This window comes from Pristiophorus japonicus, chromosome 19 (genome assembly GCF_044704955.1).
Source record: "Pristiophorus japonicus isolate sPriJap1 chromosome 19, sPriJap1.hap1, whole genome shotgun sequence".
Taxonomy (NCBI): Eukaryota; Metazoa; Chordata; class Chondrichthyes; family Pristiophoridae; genus Pristiophorus; species Pristiophorus japonicus.
The window spans coordinates 42099138-42115669 of NC_091995.1; positions in this window are offsets into that span (position 1 = coordinate 42099138).

Consider the following 16532-nt stretch of genomic DNA (forward strand, 5'->3'; position numbering starts at 1 on the left):
GTGCAGTGCTCCCTCAGTACTGCCCCTCCCTCAGTACTGCCCCTTCGACAGTGCAGTGCTCCCTCAGTACTGCCCCACCGACAGTGCGGCGCTCCCTCAGTACTGCCCCTCCGAGAGTACTGCGCTCCCTCAGTACTGCCCCTCCGAGAGTGCTGCGCTCCCTCAGTACTGCCCCACCGACAGTGCGGCGCTCCCTCAGTACTGCCCCTCCGAGAGTGCTGCGCTCCCTCAGTACTGCCCCTCCGAGAGTGCTGCGCTCCCTCAGTACTGCCCCACCGACAGTGCTGCGCTCCCTCAGTACTGCCCCTCTGACAGTGCAGTGCTCCCTCAGTACTGCTCCTCCGACAGTGCGGCGCTCCCTCAGTACTGCCCCTCCGACAGTGCTGCGCTCCCTCAGTACTGCCCCTCCGACAGTGCGGCACTCCTTCAGTACTGCCCCTCCAATTGTGCAACGCTTCCTCAGTACTGCTCCTCCGACAGTGCAGTGCTCCCTCTGTACTGCCGCTCCAACAATAAAGTACTCCATCAGCGCTTATCCCCTGACAGTGCAGCGCTCCCTCAGTACTGCCCCTCCGAGGCGCAGGAACAGGAGCTCCGCCCCTCAGCGAATGGACATCCAATTAAGATATCGCAAGCAGCTGATACCAACCAAACCTTGATGGCCTGACTTTGGACATTTTCACCAATGAAGGGGCACTGCTCCGAGGAGACTGAGCACTGAAATACTCTCCATTACAGCTGCCAGTGTTAGGGTCAAACACTCCCAGGGCAGGTACAGCACGGGTTAGATACAGAGTAAAGCTCCCTCTACACTGTCCCATCAAACACTCCCAGGGCAGGTACAGCATGGGTTAGATACAGAGTAAAGCTCCCTCTACACGGTCCCATCAAACACTCCCAGGGCAGGTACATCATGGGTTAGATACAGAGTAAAGCTCCCTCTACACTGTCCCATCAAACACTCCCAGGGCAGGTACAGCACGGGTTAGATACAGAAACTCGTCATTCGGCTGAACTGGCCTATGCTAGTGTTTATACTCCATGCAAGTCTCCTCCCACTCGAATAACCTCTTCCTATATCCTGCTTCCATATCCCTCTATTGCTTTCTCCCGCATGTATACCTGGCGCCTCCCCTTAAAGGCATCAGCTCCATCTGTAGCCGAACACTTAACATTCCTCCGCCCACTGTTGTAGGTGTTTACCCATTTAACCTAAATGGATTAACACAGGAGCAGGCCATTCTGCCCCTTGAGCCTGTTCCACCAATCAATGAGATTGTGGCTGATGAACACCTTGCATGAAGTAGTGTACAGAAGAGTGTAGTACACATGGGTTAAGTATTCACGCACAGTATCGCACGGTATGACTGATGGTCATTACTGGGTTGCTATGCGGATATAGTGGCATAGTGGTAATGTTCCTGGGCTAGTAATCCAGAAGCCTTAGTTAATAATTTGGTGTTGAGAGTTCAAATTCCACCATGGCAGCTGGGGAATTTAAATTCAATTAAATAAAAGTGGAATTTAAAAGCTACTATCAGTAATGTACCATGAAACTACTGCATTGTTGTTTAAAAAAAAAACATCTGGTTCACTGGTTATCCTTTGGGGGAGGAAATCTGCTGTTCTTACCGATATGTGACCCCAGACCCACAGCAAATGTGGTTGACTCTGAAATGGTGGCTCACCACCACCTCCTCATGGGCAATAAATGCTGGTCTTGCCAGCGACACCCACATCCCATGAGTGAATTTTTTTTTTTACTTGTCCGCCAGACCTGTTCGGTAAAATATATCTCAGAGCTTTTGTACACCTGCTTTCAGTGTTACTTTGATTGTGGTTTCTATGGCGATTTGATAATTAAATCAGAACTTTGTTGAGTGGTTATTGTCTGAGATGGACCTCGAAAGAAGCTAAAGAAAGAACTCACAGTCATACCATTGCTTTCACAACCCCCCAAATCGCTTGAAGTACTTTTTCAAGTATCGTCACTGTTGTAATGTAGGAAACGCAGCAGGCACATCGCGCACAGCAAGCTCCCACAAAAAAGCAGTGAGATAAATGACAATATTCATAGTATTATGATCGTACATAGACTGAGGCCATTCGACCCATCTTTGAAAGAGCTATCCAGTTAGTCCCACTTCCCTGTCTTTCCCGTAGCCCTGTACAATGGTTCCCTCAGGCAGATTTCCAATTCCCTTTTGAATGTTACTACTGAAAGTGCTTCCACCGCCCTTTCAGGCAGCGCGTTCCCAATCATGCTGGTTAAAAAAAATAATTCCTCTGGCTCTTTTGGCAATCACCTTAACTCGGTGTCCTCTGGTTACCTACCCTTCTGCCAGTGGGAACTGTTTCTCCTTATTTACGTTATTTTGAACACCTCTATTAAATCTCCCCTTAACCTTCTTTGTTCTGTAGAAACATAGAAACATAGAAAATAGGTGCAGGAGTAGGCCATTCGGCCCTTCGAGCCTGCACCACCATTCAATAAGATCATAGCTGATTATTCACCTCAGTACCCCTTTCCTGCTTTCTCTCCATACCCCTTGATCCCTTTAGCCGTAAGGGCCATATCTAACTCCCTCTTGAATATATGCAATGAACTGGCATCAACAACTCTCTGTGGCAGGGAATTCCACAGGTTAACAACTCTCTGAGTGAAGAAGTTTCTCCTCATCTCAGTCCTTAATGGCTTACCCCTTATTCTTAGACTGTGACCCCTGGTTCTGGACTTCCCCAACATTGGGAACATTCTTCCTGCATCTAACCTGTCCAGTCCCGTCAGAATTTTATATGTTTCTATGAGATCCCCTCTCATCCTTCTAAACCCCAGTGAATACAGGCCCAGTCAATCCACTCTCTCCTCATATGTCAGTCCTGCCATCCCGGGAATCAGTTTGGTGAACCTTCGCTGCACTCCCTCAATAGCTAGAACGTCTTTCCTCACATTAGGAGACCAAAACTGAACACAATATTCCAGGTGGGGCCTCTTCAAGGCCCTGTACAACTGCAGCAAGACTTCCCTGCTCCTATACTCAAATCCCCTTGCTATGAAGGCCAACATACCATTTGCTTTCTTCACCGCCTGCTGTACCTGCGTGCCGACTTTCAGTGACTGATGTACCATGACACCCAGGTCTCGCTGCACCTTCCCTTTTCCTAATCTGCCGTCATTCAGATAATATTCTGCCTTCGTGTTTTTGCCTCCAAAGTGGATAACCTCACATTTATCCACATTATATTGCATCTGCCATGCATTTGTCCACTCACCTAACCTGTCCAAGTCACCCTGCAGCCTCTTAGCATCCTCCTCACAGCTCACACCGCCACCCAGTTTAGTGTCATCCGCAAACTTGGAGATATTACACTCAATTCCATCATCTATATCATTAATGTATATTGTAAAGAGCTGGGGTCCCAGCACTGAGCCCTGCGGCACTCCACTAGTCACTGCCTGCCATTCTGAAAAGGACCCGTTAATCCCGACTCACTGCTAAGGAGAACAACCCCAGCATCTCCAGTCTCTCCATGTAGCTGAAGTTCCTCATCCCTGCTACCATTCTGGTAAATCTCTCCTGCACCTTCTCCAAGCCCTTGATATCCTTCTGAAAGTGTGGTGCCCAGAACTGGGCAAAACACTCCAGCTGAGGGTGAACCACTGCTTTATATGGTTTCAAGTGCCATCATCATCATCATAGCCAGTCCCTCAAAATCAAAGACTTGCTTCCACTCTAAAAGTGAGTCCTTAGGTGACTGAACAGTCCAATACGATAACCACAGTCTCAGTCACAGGTGGGACAGACAGTGGTTGAAGGAAAGGGAGGGTGGGACTGGTTTGCCGCACGCTCCTTCTGCTGCCTGCACTTGGTTTCTGCATGTTCTCGATGAGGAGACCCGAGGTGCTCAGCGCTCTCCCGGATGCACTTCCTCCACTTAGGGCGGTCTTTGGCCAGGGACTCCCAGGTGTCGGTGGGGATGTTGCACTTTATCAAGGAGGCTTTGAGGGTGTCCTTGTAACGTTTCCTCTGCCCACCTGGGGCGCGCTTGCCATGTAGGAGTTCCGAGTAGAGCGCTTGCTTTGGGAGTCTTGTTTCGGGCATGCGGACAATGTGGCCCACTGTTGTAATGTAGGAAATGCAGCAGCCACATTGCGCATAAAAAGATCCCACAAAAAAGCAGTGAAATAAATGACAATATTCATAATATTACGATACAGCACAGAAGGAGGCGGAAGGAGCATACGGCAAACCAGACTCCCCACTCACCCCTTTCCTCCAACCACTGTCTGTCCCACCTGTGACAGAGACTGTCATTCCCGTATTGAACTGTTCAGTCACCTGGGAACTCACTTTTAGAGTGGAAGCAAGTCTTGATTCCAAGAGACTGCCTATGATGATGATGTAAAGGTTTAGTATAACTTCCTTGCTTTTGTACTCTATACAGTTAACAGATAATATGTTTTTACTTCTGCCTGAAAATGGCCAGGATTGCCGTGATGGCAGAAGAATCATTAAATCCCACCGTTTCACTGCGGACAAAGGTAACTCCTTCGGGATGGCAAGGGGGGTGTTTGACCGAATGTAGATATCACCCAGAGCACCTTCATTTCCTAATGAAATGATGTTCAATACAGGGCTCATCCCCCTGTCTCCGCGCGCCCCCCCTTCTGTCCCCTGTTGTGTATAGAAGAACTTCACGAGGCAGAGTGCTGTGAGCTAAACTTAATGTGACCTTAGTCTTCTTTATTACAACTCCAGCGTGCCTAAACAACATGGCAATCAACCTTTTATACTGGCCCTACACGTGTGTGCAGGTGACCATTAGGACTCCAACAGTCGCGTCCTCTGGTGACAAGTATTACATAGTTACATACATAACATCCTCCACCTCCTGCTCACGGCGCAGTGGCAAATGCAGCATCCCGTGTCGCACAAGCCTGAGGAGTCCAGGAGGAACCTGAGCACTGTCCGCTGCACAGGCTGTGCTGAGCCAGTCGATCGCAGCCTGGGCTTCCGTGGAAATTGGACCATCCGGGCGGGAAATGCAAATCCGCCAGAATCGCCAGCTCCTGATCAGGGTGACCCCCCCCCCCCACCCCGCGACACTGGAAAGTATGTGGATGTTGGGTAATGGTTTGGATCAAGTGTGGTCAGTGCTTCGATGCTGGGGATGTTGGCCTGATCGAGAACGCTAATGTTGGTGCGTCTGTCCTCCCAGGGGATTTGCAGGATCTTGTGGAGACATCGTTGGTGGTATTTCTCCAGCGACTTGAGGTGTCTACTGTACATGGTCCATGTTTCTGAGTCATACAGGAGGGCGGGTATTACTACAGCCCTGTAGACCACACTTGATCAGCTCTGCTGGGCAGGCCTCATCATTCGCATGGCAGACACAGGACTCCCAAAGCAAGTGCTCTACTCGGAACTCCTTCATGGCAAACGAGCCAAAGGTGGGCAGCAGAAATGATACAAGGACACCCTCAAAGTCTCCCTGATAAAGTGCGACATCCCCACCGACACTTGTAAGTCCCTGGCCAAAGACCGCCCTAAGTGGAGGAAGAGCATCCGGGAGGGCACTGAGCACCTCGAGTCTCGTCGCCGAGAGCATGCAGAAACCAAGCGCAGGCAGCAGAAGGAGCGTACAGCAAACCAGTCCCACCCATCCCTTCCCTCAACGACTATCTGTCCCACCTGTGACAGAGACTGTGGTTCTTGTATTGGACTGTTCAGCCACCTAACGACATATTATCTTCCTCGATTCCGAGGGACTGCCTATGATGATGATGAATGGTTTGGCTATCAGGGTTGGGGGAGGCGGGAAATACATGGATGTTGAGTTATCAAAAAGGAATGTGAGGCCCTCCGCGGTTGAATAGCGTTCTGACGGTCGCCGATGAGGATCTCAATGTGCGAAATGTATGTCAGCAAGGAGTCGAGGTGTGTGGGCGTGGAGGGATTGTCGGACATCATGAAGAGTTAACAGTTTAATGGTGGAACTTCTTCGTATCATGGAGCAATGGCCTTTCCGATACAAATAGGGTGACTTTGAAGTCCTGTGAGAGGAATGCACGGCTTGCCTTCTGGGGTGAAAGGTGATTTCTTTACACAATGTGTTGGTAATGACGTCAGCCGTGATTGATTAAAGTGTAAGTTTAGAGGCTAGGGAAATAAACACAGGTAGAGGTATCCATTAGCTCTAGTATGGAAAGATGATGGTTGATAAAGCCTGTTCTTCAAAGATGTTAGTAACTGTCCTACATTTATATAGCGCCTTTCACGACCACCGGATGTCCCAAAGCGCTTTACAGCCAATGAAGTACTTTTGGAGTGTAGTCACTGTTGTAATGTGGGAAACGCAGCAGTCAATTTGCGCACAGCAAGCTCCCACAAACAGCAATGTGACAATGACCCAGATAATCTGTGTTTGTTATGTTGATTGATGGATAAATATTGGCCAAGACACCGGGGATAACTCTCCTGCTCTTCTTCAAAATAGTGCCATGGGATATTTTTACATCCAGTTGAGAGGGCAGACGGGGCCTCGGTATAACGTCTCATCTGAAAGATGGCACCTCCGACAGTGCAGCACGCCCTCAGCACTGCACTGGAGTGTCAGCCTAGGAGTTGAACCCATAACCTTCTGACTCAGAGGCGAGTGTGCTACCCACTGAGCTACCTCTGACACAGATGCGTAAGAGGCCAGAATTGGAGGAGCGCCGAGATCTCGGAGGCTTGTCGGACTGGAGGAGGTTATGGGGGAGGTGCAAGACCCTGGAGCGATTTGAGCACAAGGATGAGATCATACAGGCTCCAACTCAGATAAAGTCAGGAGACTTTTAATCGTTCCTCAGGCTGCAGGTTCTTTGGAAAGTCCCAGCCTGGACCTCTTTCTTGGTCCTCAGAAGATTTTTGTCCGAGTTGAGAGCCTCTCTGAGGATGACGCTGGAGTCGATGGGGATAGAACCCTTCGCTCGGTGGTTCTCTGCACTGTGCTATCACCACCCCACTTTTCAGAAGGGTATACTGATGGAGGTGGATGAAGAGGGGTGGGAGGAGGCTCGTGTTGGGCATGAACACCGGCACGGACCAGTTGGGCTGAATGGCCTGTTTCTGTGCTGTACATTCCATGTATAAAAGACTTGCCTTTAATACCCCATGGCATCCCAAATGAAGTGCTTTTGGAGTGTAGTCACTGTTGTAATGTAGAAAAGGCAGCAGCCAATCTGCGCACAGCAAGCTCCCACAAACAGCAATGTGTTAACGATCCAGATAATCTGTTTTTTTAGTGATGTTTGCTGTTGTGTCCTTAGATACTCTAACAATGACTCCACAAGGCAATGTGTTGTACTTGAACTGTAGTGACCTTTGTCCTTTATTAGTTAACTCCAGAGTGAGGATCACACCTGGTGGCCTGCCTTTTATACTAGGCCAGGCACACCTGTACAGGTAACCTACAAGTCTCCCACTGCTGTGCCCTCTGGTGGCACACCTTGGGATAGCACCAACAGTAGCCATGTAGGATACATGACATCACTCTCCCCTGAGCCTTTAGTGCAAATCCCGCCTCTGCATTGACTGTGCTCTGGGCTTAGCTCTATGTGGGCTCTATCTGGTTGACCCTTGGCAGGTCGTTTCGATCTTGGGTGAGTGGTTGGTGCAGTAAAGTGCTGGTGGTTGCTGTTTGTGTGTGTGTCCCTGACCACTCCATTCACCCCCCCACCACATATAGATTATGCCGGACGCTCATAGCATTCATATATATTCAAGTTCAGGAAAACATTACATTTGTGGTTCTGTTGTGAGACAAGTACGTTAGACTGGTGAGATGCCTTATTGATGCAGTGACCAGTGCGAGAGGACAAACTAGCTCCAGGGCTGCTGGATTGAGTCCCTGCAGTCTGATGGTGGCGCGGTGCCCAGTGCTGGCAGTGGGAACCCGGTTGGCTCGAGTTGCCTGATCTTGGGGCTGTTGCCGTGGTCCCTAGCGTCGGGCCGGTTCACAGATGCCTGTGACCTCCCTGTCCTTTCTTTGCGCCCTGGGTCACTGCTGCTTCCTGAGGAGCTGTCGCCTAGCAGTGCACAGGGAACTGCTGCCTCGCCAGCCTGGGCGTTGTTTGGTTTGGGATCCTGGCTGGTCCCAGTCCCCTTTGGGGGAACTGTGGCGGGTGACCCTTCATTTACGGATATGGCCTTGGTGGCGATGGGATTTGGGGACTGCGCCTTAGCACAGTCTGCTCTTTCAGGCTCGTGGCAGTTGGTGCCATCGGGTGCCCGAGAGGTGGAGCCGATCAGGGGCAGGGTATCGATACCGGTGCCGTTGCCCTGCTGAGATCGCTTGCTCTGCAGCTCGTGTGTATTGGCTGCTTGTGGCCACACTCCATGGTGCATGACTCTGGTCCCCAGGACGCAGGCTACAGCATTGGGTAGCTCGCTGGACCTGTGTGCTCCCGATGGGTGTCTGCCCACTGCATTGGCTGCGTGCAGTTGAAATCCTGCATCGCACAACTTTTCATTACTTATGATGGACACTCCGTGGGTCCGATTGCGATTGCGTGACTTTTCCTCACTGGTTGCATGTGCACAGTTCTGATCATCAAATACACATTTTACATGATTAATTACACATTTTGTCTCTGACTTACAGTTACTATTACATTGCTCGAGTGCGTGGAACTGTCCCTTTAATTGTAGTGGGTTGCAGGCCTCCTTTAAGAGAGCCTTGCTTTCTTTACCCCAATCCACTTCTCCGTTTGGTGCCACGTGTTGCTCCATCAGCGCTGCACCTCGTGGTCTGGCCGCGGCCATCTTTTTCTTCAGCGCCTCACCTCATGGTTTGAGCGCCATCTTTCCTCCATCCACGATGTCGACTGCGGTGATCCTCTTCTCCCCGGATTCTGCCTCCGAAGCTGGGAAGCCGCCTCTAGATCCGATTTTCTTCCTCTGGAGTCCTACCACTGGAGCCTGGAAGGTGTGTTCGGGTCATCTCAGCTGGATCATCTCCACGCAGTCGTGCTGAGCGGCCTGTGTCTCGGGTGCCGTGTTGGTCTGCTCTCCAGTGCCGGGTCCACCCTCAGATGAGGGCTTATAGAAACATAGAAAATAGGTGCAGGAGTAGGCCATTCGGCCCTTCGAGCCTGCACCACCATTCAATAAGATCATGGCTGATCATTCACCGCAGTACCCCTTTCCTGCTTTCTCTCCATACCACTTGATCCCTTTAGCCGTAAGGGCCATATCTAACTCCCTGTTGAATATATCCAACGAACTGGCATCAACAACTCTCTGCGGCAGGGAATTCTACAGGTTAACAACTCTCTGAGTGAAGAAGTTTCTCCTCAAAGCAGTCCTAAATGGCTTACCCCTTATCCTTAGACTGTGACCCCTGGTTCTGGACTTCCCCAACATCAGGAACATTCTTTCTGCATCTAACCTGTCCAATCCCGTCAGAATTTTATATGTTTCTGTGAGATCCCCTCTCATCCTTCTAAACTCCAGTGAATACAGGCCCAGTCGATCCAGTCTCTCCTCATATATCAGTCCTGCCATCGCGGGAATCAGTCTGGTGAACCTTCACTGCACTCCCTCAATAGCAAGAACGTCCTTTCACAGATTAGGAGACCAAAACTGAACACAATATTCCAGGTGAGGCCTCAATAAGGCCCTGTACAACTGCAGTAGGACCTCCCTGCTCCTATACTCAAATCCCCTTGCTTTGAAGGCCAACATACCATTTGCCTTCTTCACCGCCTGCTGTACCTGCATGCCAACTTTCAATGACTGATGTACCATGACATCCAGGTCTCGTTGCACCTCCCCTTTTCCTAATCTGCCGCCATTCAGATAATATTCTGCCTTCGTGTTTTTGCCCCCAAAGTGGATAATCTCACATTTATCCACATTATACTGCATCTGCCATGCGTTTGCCCACTCACCTAACCTGTCCAAGTCACCCTGCAGCCTTTTACCGTCCTCCTCACAGCTCACACCGCCACCCAGCTAATTGTCTCTGCAAACTTGGAGATATTACACTTAATTCCCTCATCCAAATCATTAATGTATATTGTAAATAGCTGGGATCCCAGCACTGAGCCCTGCGGCACCCCACTAGTCACTGCCTGCCATTCTGAAAAGGATCCGTTTATCCCGACTCTCTGCTTCCTGTCTGCCAACCAGTTCTCTATCTGTCGGTACATTACCCCCAATACCATGTGCTTTAATTTTGCACACCAATCTCTTTTGTGGGACCTTGTCAAAAGTCTTTTGAAAGTCCAAATATACCATATCCACTGTTTCTCCCTTGTCCACTCTACTAGTTACACCCTCAAAAACTTCTAGAATATTTGTCAAGCAGGATTTCCCTTTCATAAATCTATGCTGACTTGGACCAATCCCGTCACTGCTTTCCAAATGTGCTGCTATTTCATCTTTAATAATTGCTTCCAACATTTTCCCCACTACTGATGTCAGGCTAACTGGTCTATAATTACCTGTTTTCTCTGTCCCTCCTTTCTTCAAAAGTGGTGTTACATTAGCTACCCTCCAGTCCATAGGAACCGATCCAGATTCGATAGATTGTTGGAAAATGATCACCAATGCATCCACTTTTTCTAGGGCTACTTCCTTAAGTACTCTGGGATACAGACTATCAGGCCCTGGGGATTTATCGGCCTTCAATCCCATCAATTTCCCTAACACAATTTCCCGCCTAATAAGGATTTCCTTCAGCTCCTCCTTCTCACTAGACTCTCGGTCTCCTAGTATTTCCGGAAGGTTATTTGTGTCTTCCTTCGTGAAGACAGAACCAAAGTATTTGTTTAACTGGTCCGCCATTTCTTTGTCCCCCATTATAAATTCACCTGAATCTGACTGCACGGGACCTATGTTTGTTTTCACTAATCTTTTTCTCTTCACATATCTATAGAAGCTTCTGCAGTCAGTTTGTATGTTCCTGGCAAGCTTCCTCTCATACTCTATGTTTCCCCTCCTAATTAAACCCTTTGTCCTCCTCTGCTGTATTACAAAATTCTCCCAGTCCTCAGGTTTGCTGCTTTTTCTGGCCAATTTATATGCCACTTCCTTGGATTTAACATTATCCTTAATTTCCCTTGTTAGCCACGATTGAGCCACCTTCTCCGTTTTATTTTTACTCCAGACAGGGATGTACAACTGTTGAAGTTCATCCATGTGAGCTTTAAATGTTTGCCATTGCCTTTCCACCGTCAACCCTTTAAGTATCACTCACCAGTCTATTCTAGCCAATTCACATCTCATACCATCGAAGTTACCTAGTCTCTGAATTAACTGTGTCACTCTCCATCTTAATAAAGAATTCTACCATATTATGGTCACTCTTCCCCAAGGGATCTCACACAACAAGATTGCTAATTAACCCTTTCTCATTACACATCACCCAGTCTAGGATGGCCAGCCCTCTAGTTGATTTCTCGACATATTGGTCTGGAAAACCATCCCGAATACACTTCAGGAAATCCTCCTCTACCGCATTGCTACCAGTTTGGTTAGCCCAGTCAATGTATGGATTAAAGTCGCCCATGATAACTGTTGTACCTTTATTGCATGCATCCCTAATTTCTTGTTTGATGCTATCCCCAACCTCACTACTACTATTTCGTGGTCTGTACACAACTCTCACTAGCGTTTTCTGCCCTTTGTATTCCGTAGCTCCACCCATACCGATTCCACATTATCCAAGCTAATGTCCCTCCTTACTATTGCATTAATTTCCTCTTTAACCAGCAATGCCACCCCACCTCCTTTTCCTTTCTGTCTATCTTTCCTAGATGTTGAGTTCCCAGCCTTGGTCACCCTGGAGCCATGTCTCCGTGATGCCAATTACATCAAATCCGTTAACTGCTATCTGCGCAGTTAATTCGTCCACCTTATTCCGAATACTCCTCGCATTGAGGCACAGAGCCTTCAGGCTTGTCTTTTTAACACACTTTGACTCTTTAGAATTTTGCTGTAATGTGGCCCTTTTTGCCTTGGGTTTCTCTGCCCTCCACTTTTACTTTTCTTCTTTCTATTTTTTGCTTCTGCCCCCATTCTACTTCCCTCTGTCTTCCTGCATAGGTTCCCATCTCCATGCCATATTAGTTTAACTCCTCCCCAACAGCACTAGCTAACACTCCCCCTAGGACATTGGTTCCGATCCTGGCCAGGTGCAGACCGTCCGGTTTGTACTGGTCCCACCTCCCCCAGAACCGGTTCCAATGTCCCAGGAATTTGAATCCCTCCCTTCTGCACTGCTTCTCAAGCCACATATTCATCTGAGCTATCCTGCGATTCCTTCTCTGACTAGCACATGGCACTGGTAGCAATCCTGAGATTAGTACTTTTGAGGTCATACTTTTTAAATTTAGCTCCTAGCTCCCTAAATTCGTCTTGTAGGACCTCATCCCATTTTTTAACCTATATCGTTGGTACCTATATGCACCACGACAATTGGCTGTTCACCCTCCTTCTTCAAAATGTCCTGCACCCGCTCTGAGACATCCTTGACCCTTGCACCAGGGAGGCAACATACCATCCTGGAGTCTCGGTTGCTGCCGCAGAAACATCTATCTATTCCCCCTACAATAGAATCCCCTATTACTATAGCTCTCCCACTCTTTTTCCTGCCCTCCTGTGCAGCAGAGCCACCCACGGTGCCATGAACTTGGCTGTTGCTGCTCTCCCCTGATGAGTCATACCCCTCAACAGTACCCAAAGCGGTGTATCTGTTTTGCAGGGGGATGACCGCAGGGGACCCCTGCACTACCTTTCTACCACTGCTCTTCTTGTTGGTCTTCCATTCCCTATCTGGCTGTGTACCCTTTACCTGCGGTGTGGCCAACTCACTCAACATGCTATTCACGACATCCTCAGCATCGCAGATGCTCCAGAGTAAATCCACCCGCTGCTCCAGTGCCGCAATGTGGTCTGTCAGGTGCTGCAGGCAGATGCACTTCCCGCACGTGTAGTCGTCAGGGACACTGGAAGCGTCCGAGTTCCCACTTAGCACAGGAGGAGCATAACACGTGCCCGAGCTCTCCTGCCATGACTTAACCCCTAGATTAACTTGATTTGGCAACAACAATGATAAAAGAAAAGAAAAAGAAAAAGAAAAGCTACTCACCAATCACCAGCCAATCACTTACCCCCTTGGCTGTGACGTCACACTTTGACTTCTTTTTTGCCTTCTTTCCCTGCTGCAGCTGCACCAGCTGGCCTTTATAGGCCTCCTCCTCAGACGTTGCCGCTCCGCCTCACCAACTCCCCGCTGACTCCTGGATGATGCTGGGCCTTTTATAGGCCTTCCCACGCTGCTGCTCTGCCTCACGAACTCCCCGTTGGCTTCTTGCTTTGCCTCTGAGCACAGAAGGATGAAGTCTTCCCACTTCCAATGGATCTTCTCCATCCACCTTCTGCCTTGGTCCATCACTTGCAATAATCCACGGAGGTAACTTGTGCACTGTGCCATCATGGAGTACCTTTACATTCGCACTACCAACAACTGGGATGATTTCATCGGTGTAGGTGCGCAGCTTTGCCTGAACCGGGACCAATTTGGGTCATTCAGCCTGATTGTCCCATAGCCTCTCAAAGGCTTCTTGATTCATTACTGACTGGCTTGCCCCCGTGTCCACTTCCATGACGACTGGGATGCCATCTATCTCGACTTCCATCTTCAGCAGGGAACACTCGGTGGTGCAGGTGAACATGCTATATACCTCCCCGTGGGGCTGGGCTACCTCTCTGCCTATCGATTCATAATCCGCACTGGATTCCTGGCCATCTGCAGACTCTTCATCAACACAGTGAGTCCTATTTCTCTTACACATTCGCTGGAGGTGACCCTTTGTGCTGCAGCCTTTGTATACATTGTCTTTAAAGCAGCACTGGTGAGCCCTGTGATTCCCTCCGCAACGCCAGCATGGTGCTACTCGATTAACCACCTCGGCGGACTCGGAGTTAAGGGACTCAGGGGCCTGTTCTCTCTTCCCTGAGAGGGTTCGCTTTCTACAGTCCAGCCTCTAAAAGGCGCCATTCTGTGCACAGTACCTGCCGGGTTTGAGTTCTGAGGATGAGACATCTGCCAAGAGCCACAGGTCGAGGTCATGAATGCCTGGCTCACAGAGATGGCTTTCTGCAGTGTGACTGTGGTATCCGCCGACAGCAGCTTATGAAGAAGGCGCTGTAAGCGGTTTTGATACTAGCCCAATTGCTAGACAGACGGTTCGAATCGCCCCCACCTTACGAAAGTTGTAGAATTATTATTCAGAGTGTAAATGAAATGAGTCACGGACAGGAATGCTTCGGTGAAAAATCGTACTTATATTTATTTGGTCCAACACACACTGGCTAAAACATGCACTACTAAACGAAATCACGTTCTCTGTGGAGAATAAAATCCAGGTTACAAACAACATACATACAGTACAGAAATGAGACCATGCAGTAATTCCTTGGTGGATTCTAACTCTACCCCGCCCAACGAATTACCCTCCCCAGAATAGCCCTGAAAAGCTTCACTTCTGAGAACACCCTGAGCCCTTACCCAGCTTGCCTGGGATATCCGATTACTGGTTTGGGACACTCGTGACCACGCTCACCACACACACAGCCGGTTTCCTTTCTCAGCTCAGCTGTGGGAAGTCACTGCCTGGTCTTCAGTCTCGGTGGCTTCTTCTGTAGTACTGCGGCCCCTTCCTCTGGTCCATCGATCTTGGTGTAGTGAGAGCAAGAGGGAGAGAGGGTTCTCTCTAGATACAAGCTGCAAGCTGTGAGCTCCAAGCTTCAAGCCAAAAATAAAGTGGAAAAGACCCTGTCTTTATGGGAGTTTTGTTACCCCTATCTTTCCCGCAAATCTTTAAAATCCCTTTGTTTCTAAGCACGGGTACATAGTCAGTGATGGGCCATCCAACCCATGTGTATTGGGCTGATGGCCCTTAATCTGGGCATCTCTCCGAGTCTTTGTGTTGGGAAAAATCCGACTCTCCTTTGGCTGGCCAGGCGGGTGGGTTCAGTGTCCTGTTTTTCCTTCTGAGATGGAGGTGAGAAGTGCTTTTGCATATTAGAGTGGCTTTGTCTCCCCTTCCTGGCCGACAGTCTGTTGTCAATATTCGTGGTCCCCTTCCTTTAGCTGTGACTGGGGGGCAAACATGCAGCGCTCCCTCAGTACTGTCCCTCCGACAGTGCAGCACTCCCTCAGTACTGTCCATCCGACAGTGCAGCACTCCCTCAGTACTGTCCCTCCGACAGTGCAGCACTCCCTCAGTACTGTCCCTCCGACAGTGCAGCACTCCCTCAGTACTGTCCCTCCGACAGTGCAGCACTCCCTCAGTACTGTCCCTCCGACAGTGCAGCACTCCCTCAGTACTGTCCCTCCGACAGTGCAGCACTCCCTCAGTACTGCCCCTCCGACAGTGCAGCACTCCCTCAGTACTGTCCCTCCGACAGTGCAGCACTCCCTCAGTACTGTCCCTCCGACAGTGCAGCACTCCCTCAGTACTGCCCCTCCGACAGTGCAGCACTCCCTCAGTACTGCCCCTCCGACAGTGCAGCACTCCCTCAGTACTGACCCTCCGACAGTGCGGCGCTCCCTCAGTACTGCCCCTCCGACAGTGCGGCTCTCCACTCAGTACTGACCCTCCGACAGTGCTGCGCTCCCTCAGTACTGACCCTCCGACAGTGCAGCGCTCCCTCAGTACTGCCCCTCCGACAGTGCAGCGCTCCCTCAGTACTGTCCCTCTGACAGTGCAGCGTTCCCTCAGTACTGACCCTCCGACAGTGCAGCACTCCCTCAGTACTGCCCCTCCGACAGTGCAGCACTCCCTCAGTACTGTCCCTCTGACAGTGCAGCGTTCCCTCAGTACTGCCCCTCCGACAGTGCAGCATTCCCTCAGTTCTGCCCCTCCGACAGTGCAGCACTCCCTCAGTACTGTCCCTCTGACAGTGCAGCGTTCCCTCAGTACTGACCCTCCGACAGTGCAGCACTCCCTCAGTACAGCCCCTCCGACAGTGCAGCACTCCCTCAGTACTGTCCCTCTGACAGTGCAGCGTTCCCTCAGTACTGACCCTCCGACAGTGCAGCACTCCCTCAGTACTGTCCCTCTGACAATGCAGTGTTCCCTCAGTACTGCCCCTCCGACAGTGCAGTGCTCCCTCAGTACTGCCCCTCCGACAGTGCAGCACTCCCTCAGTACTGTCCCTCTGACAGTGCAGCACTCCCTCAGTACTGCCCCTCCGACAGTGCAGCACTCCCTCAGTACTCCCTCAGTACTGCACTGGGACTGTCGGCCTGTATTCTCAGCAATGATGGCCAGTGGCATTGTGTCTGTCCACCTTCGAACTGTTCAGGGCTCTGGACCGAGAGTTCAATAGTTTTTTTTTAAATAGAGGAATAATGAAGGAGACTTAACTAAACAAGTGTCACCAGGACAATCCTGTATCAAACCTATTGGACCATTAGAGATAAGCAGACTCTCCCCTATCTCTCGGCAGTCAGTAAATACTGACATGGGTGGGGAG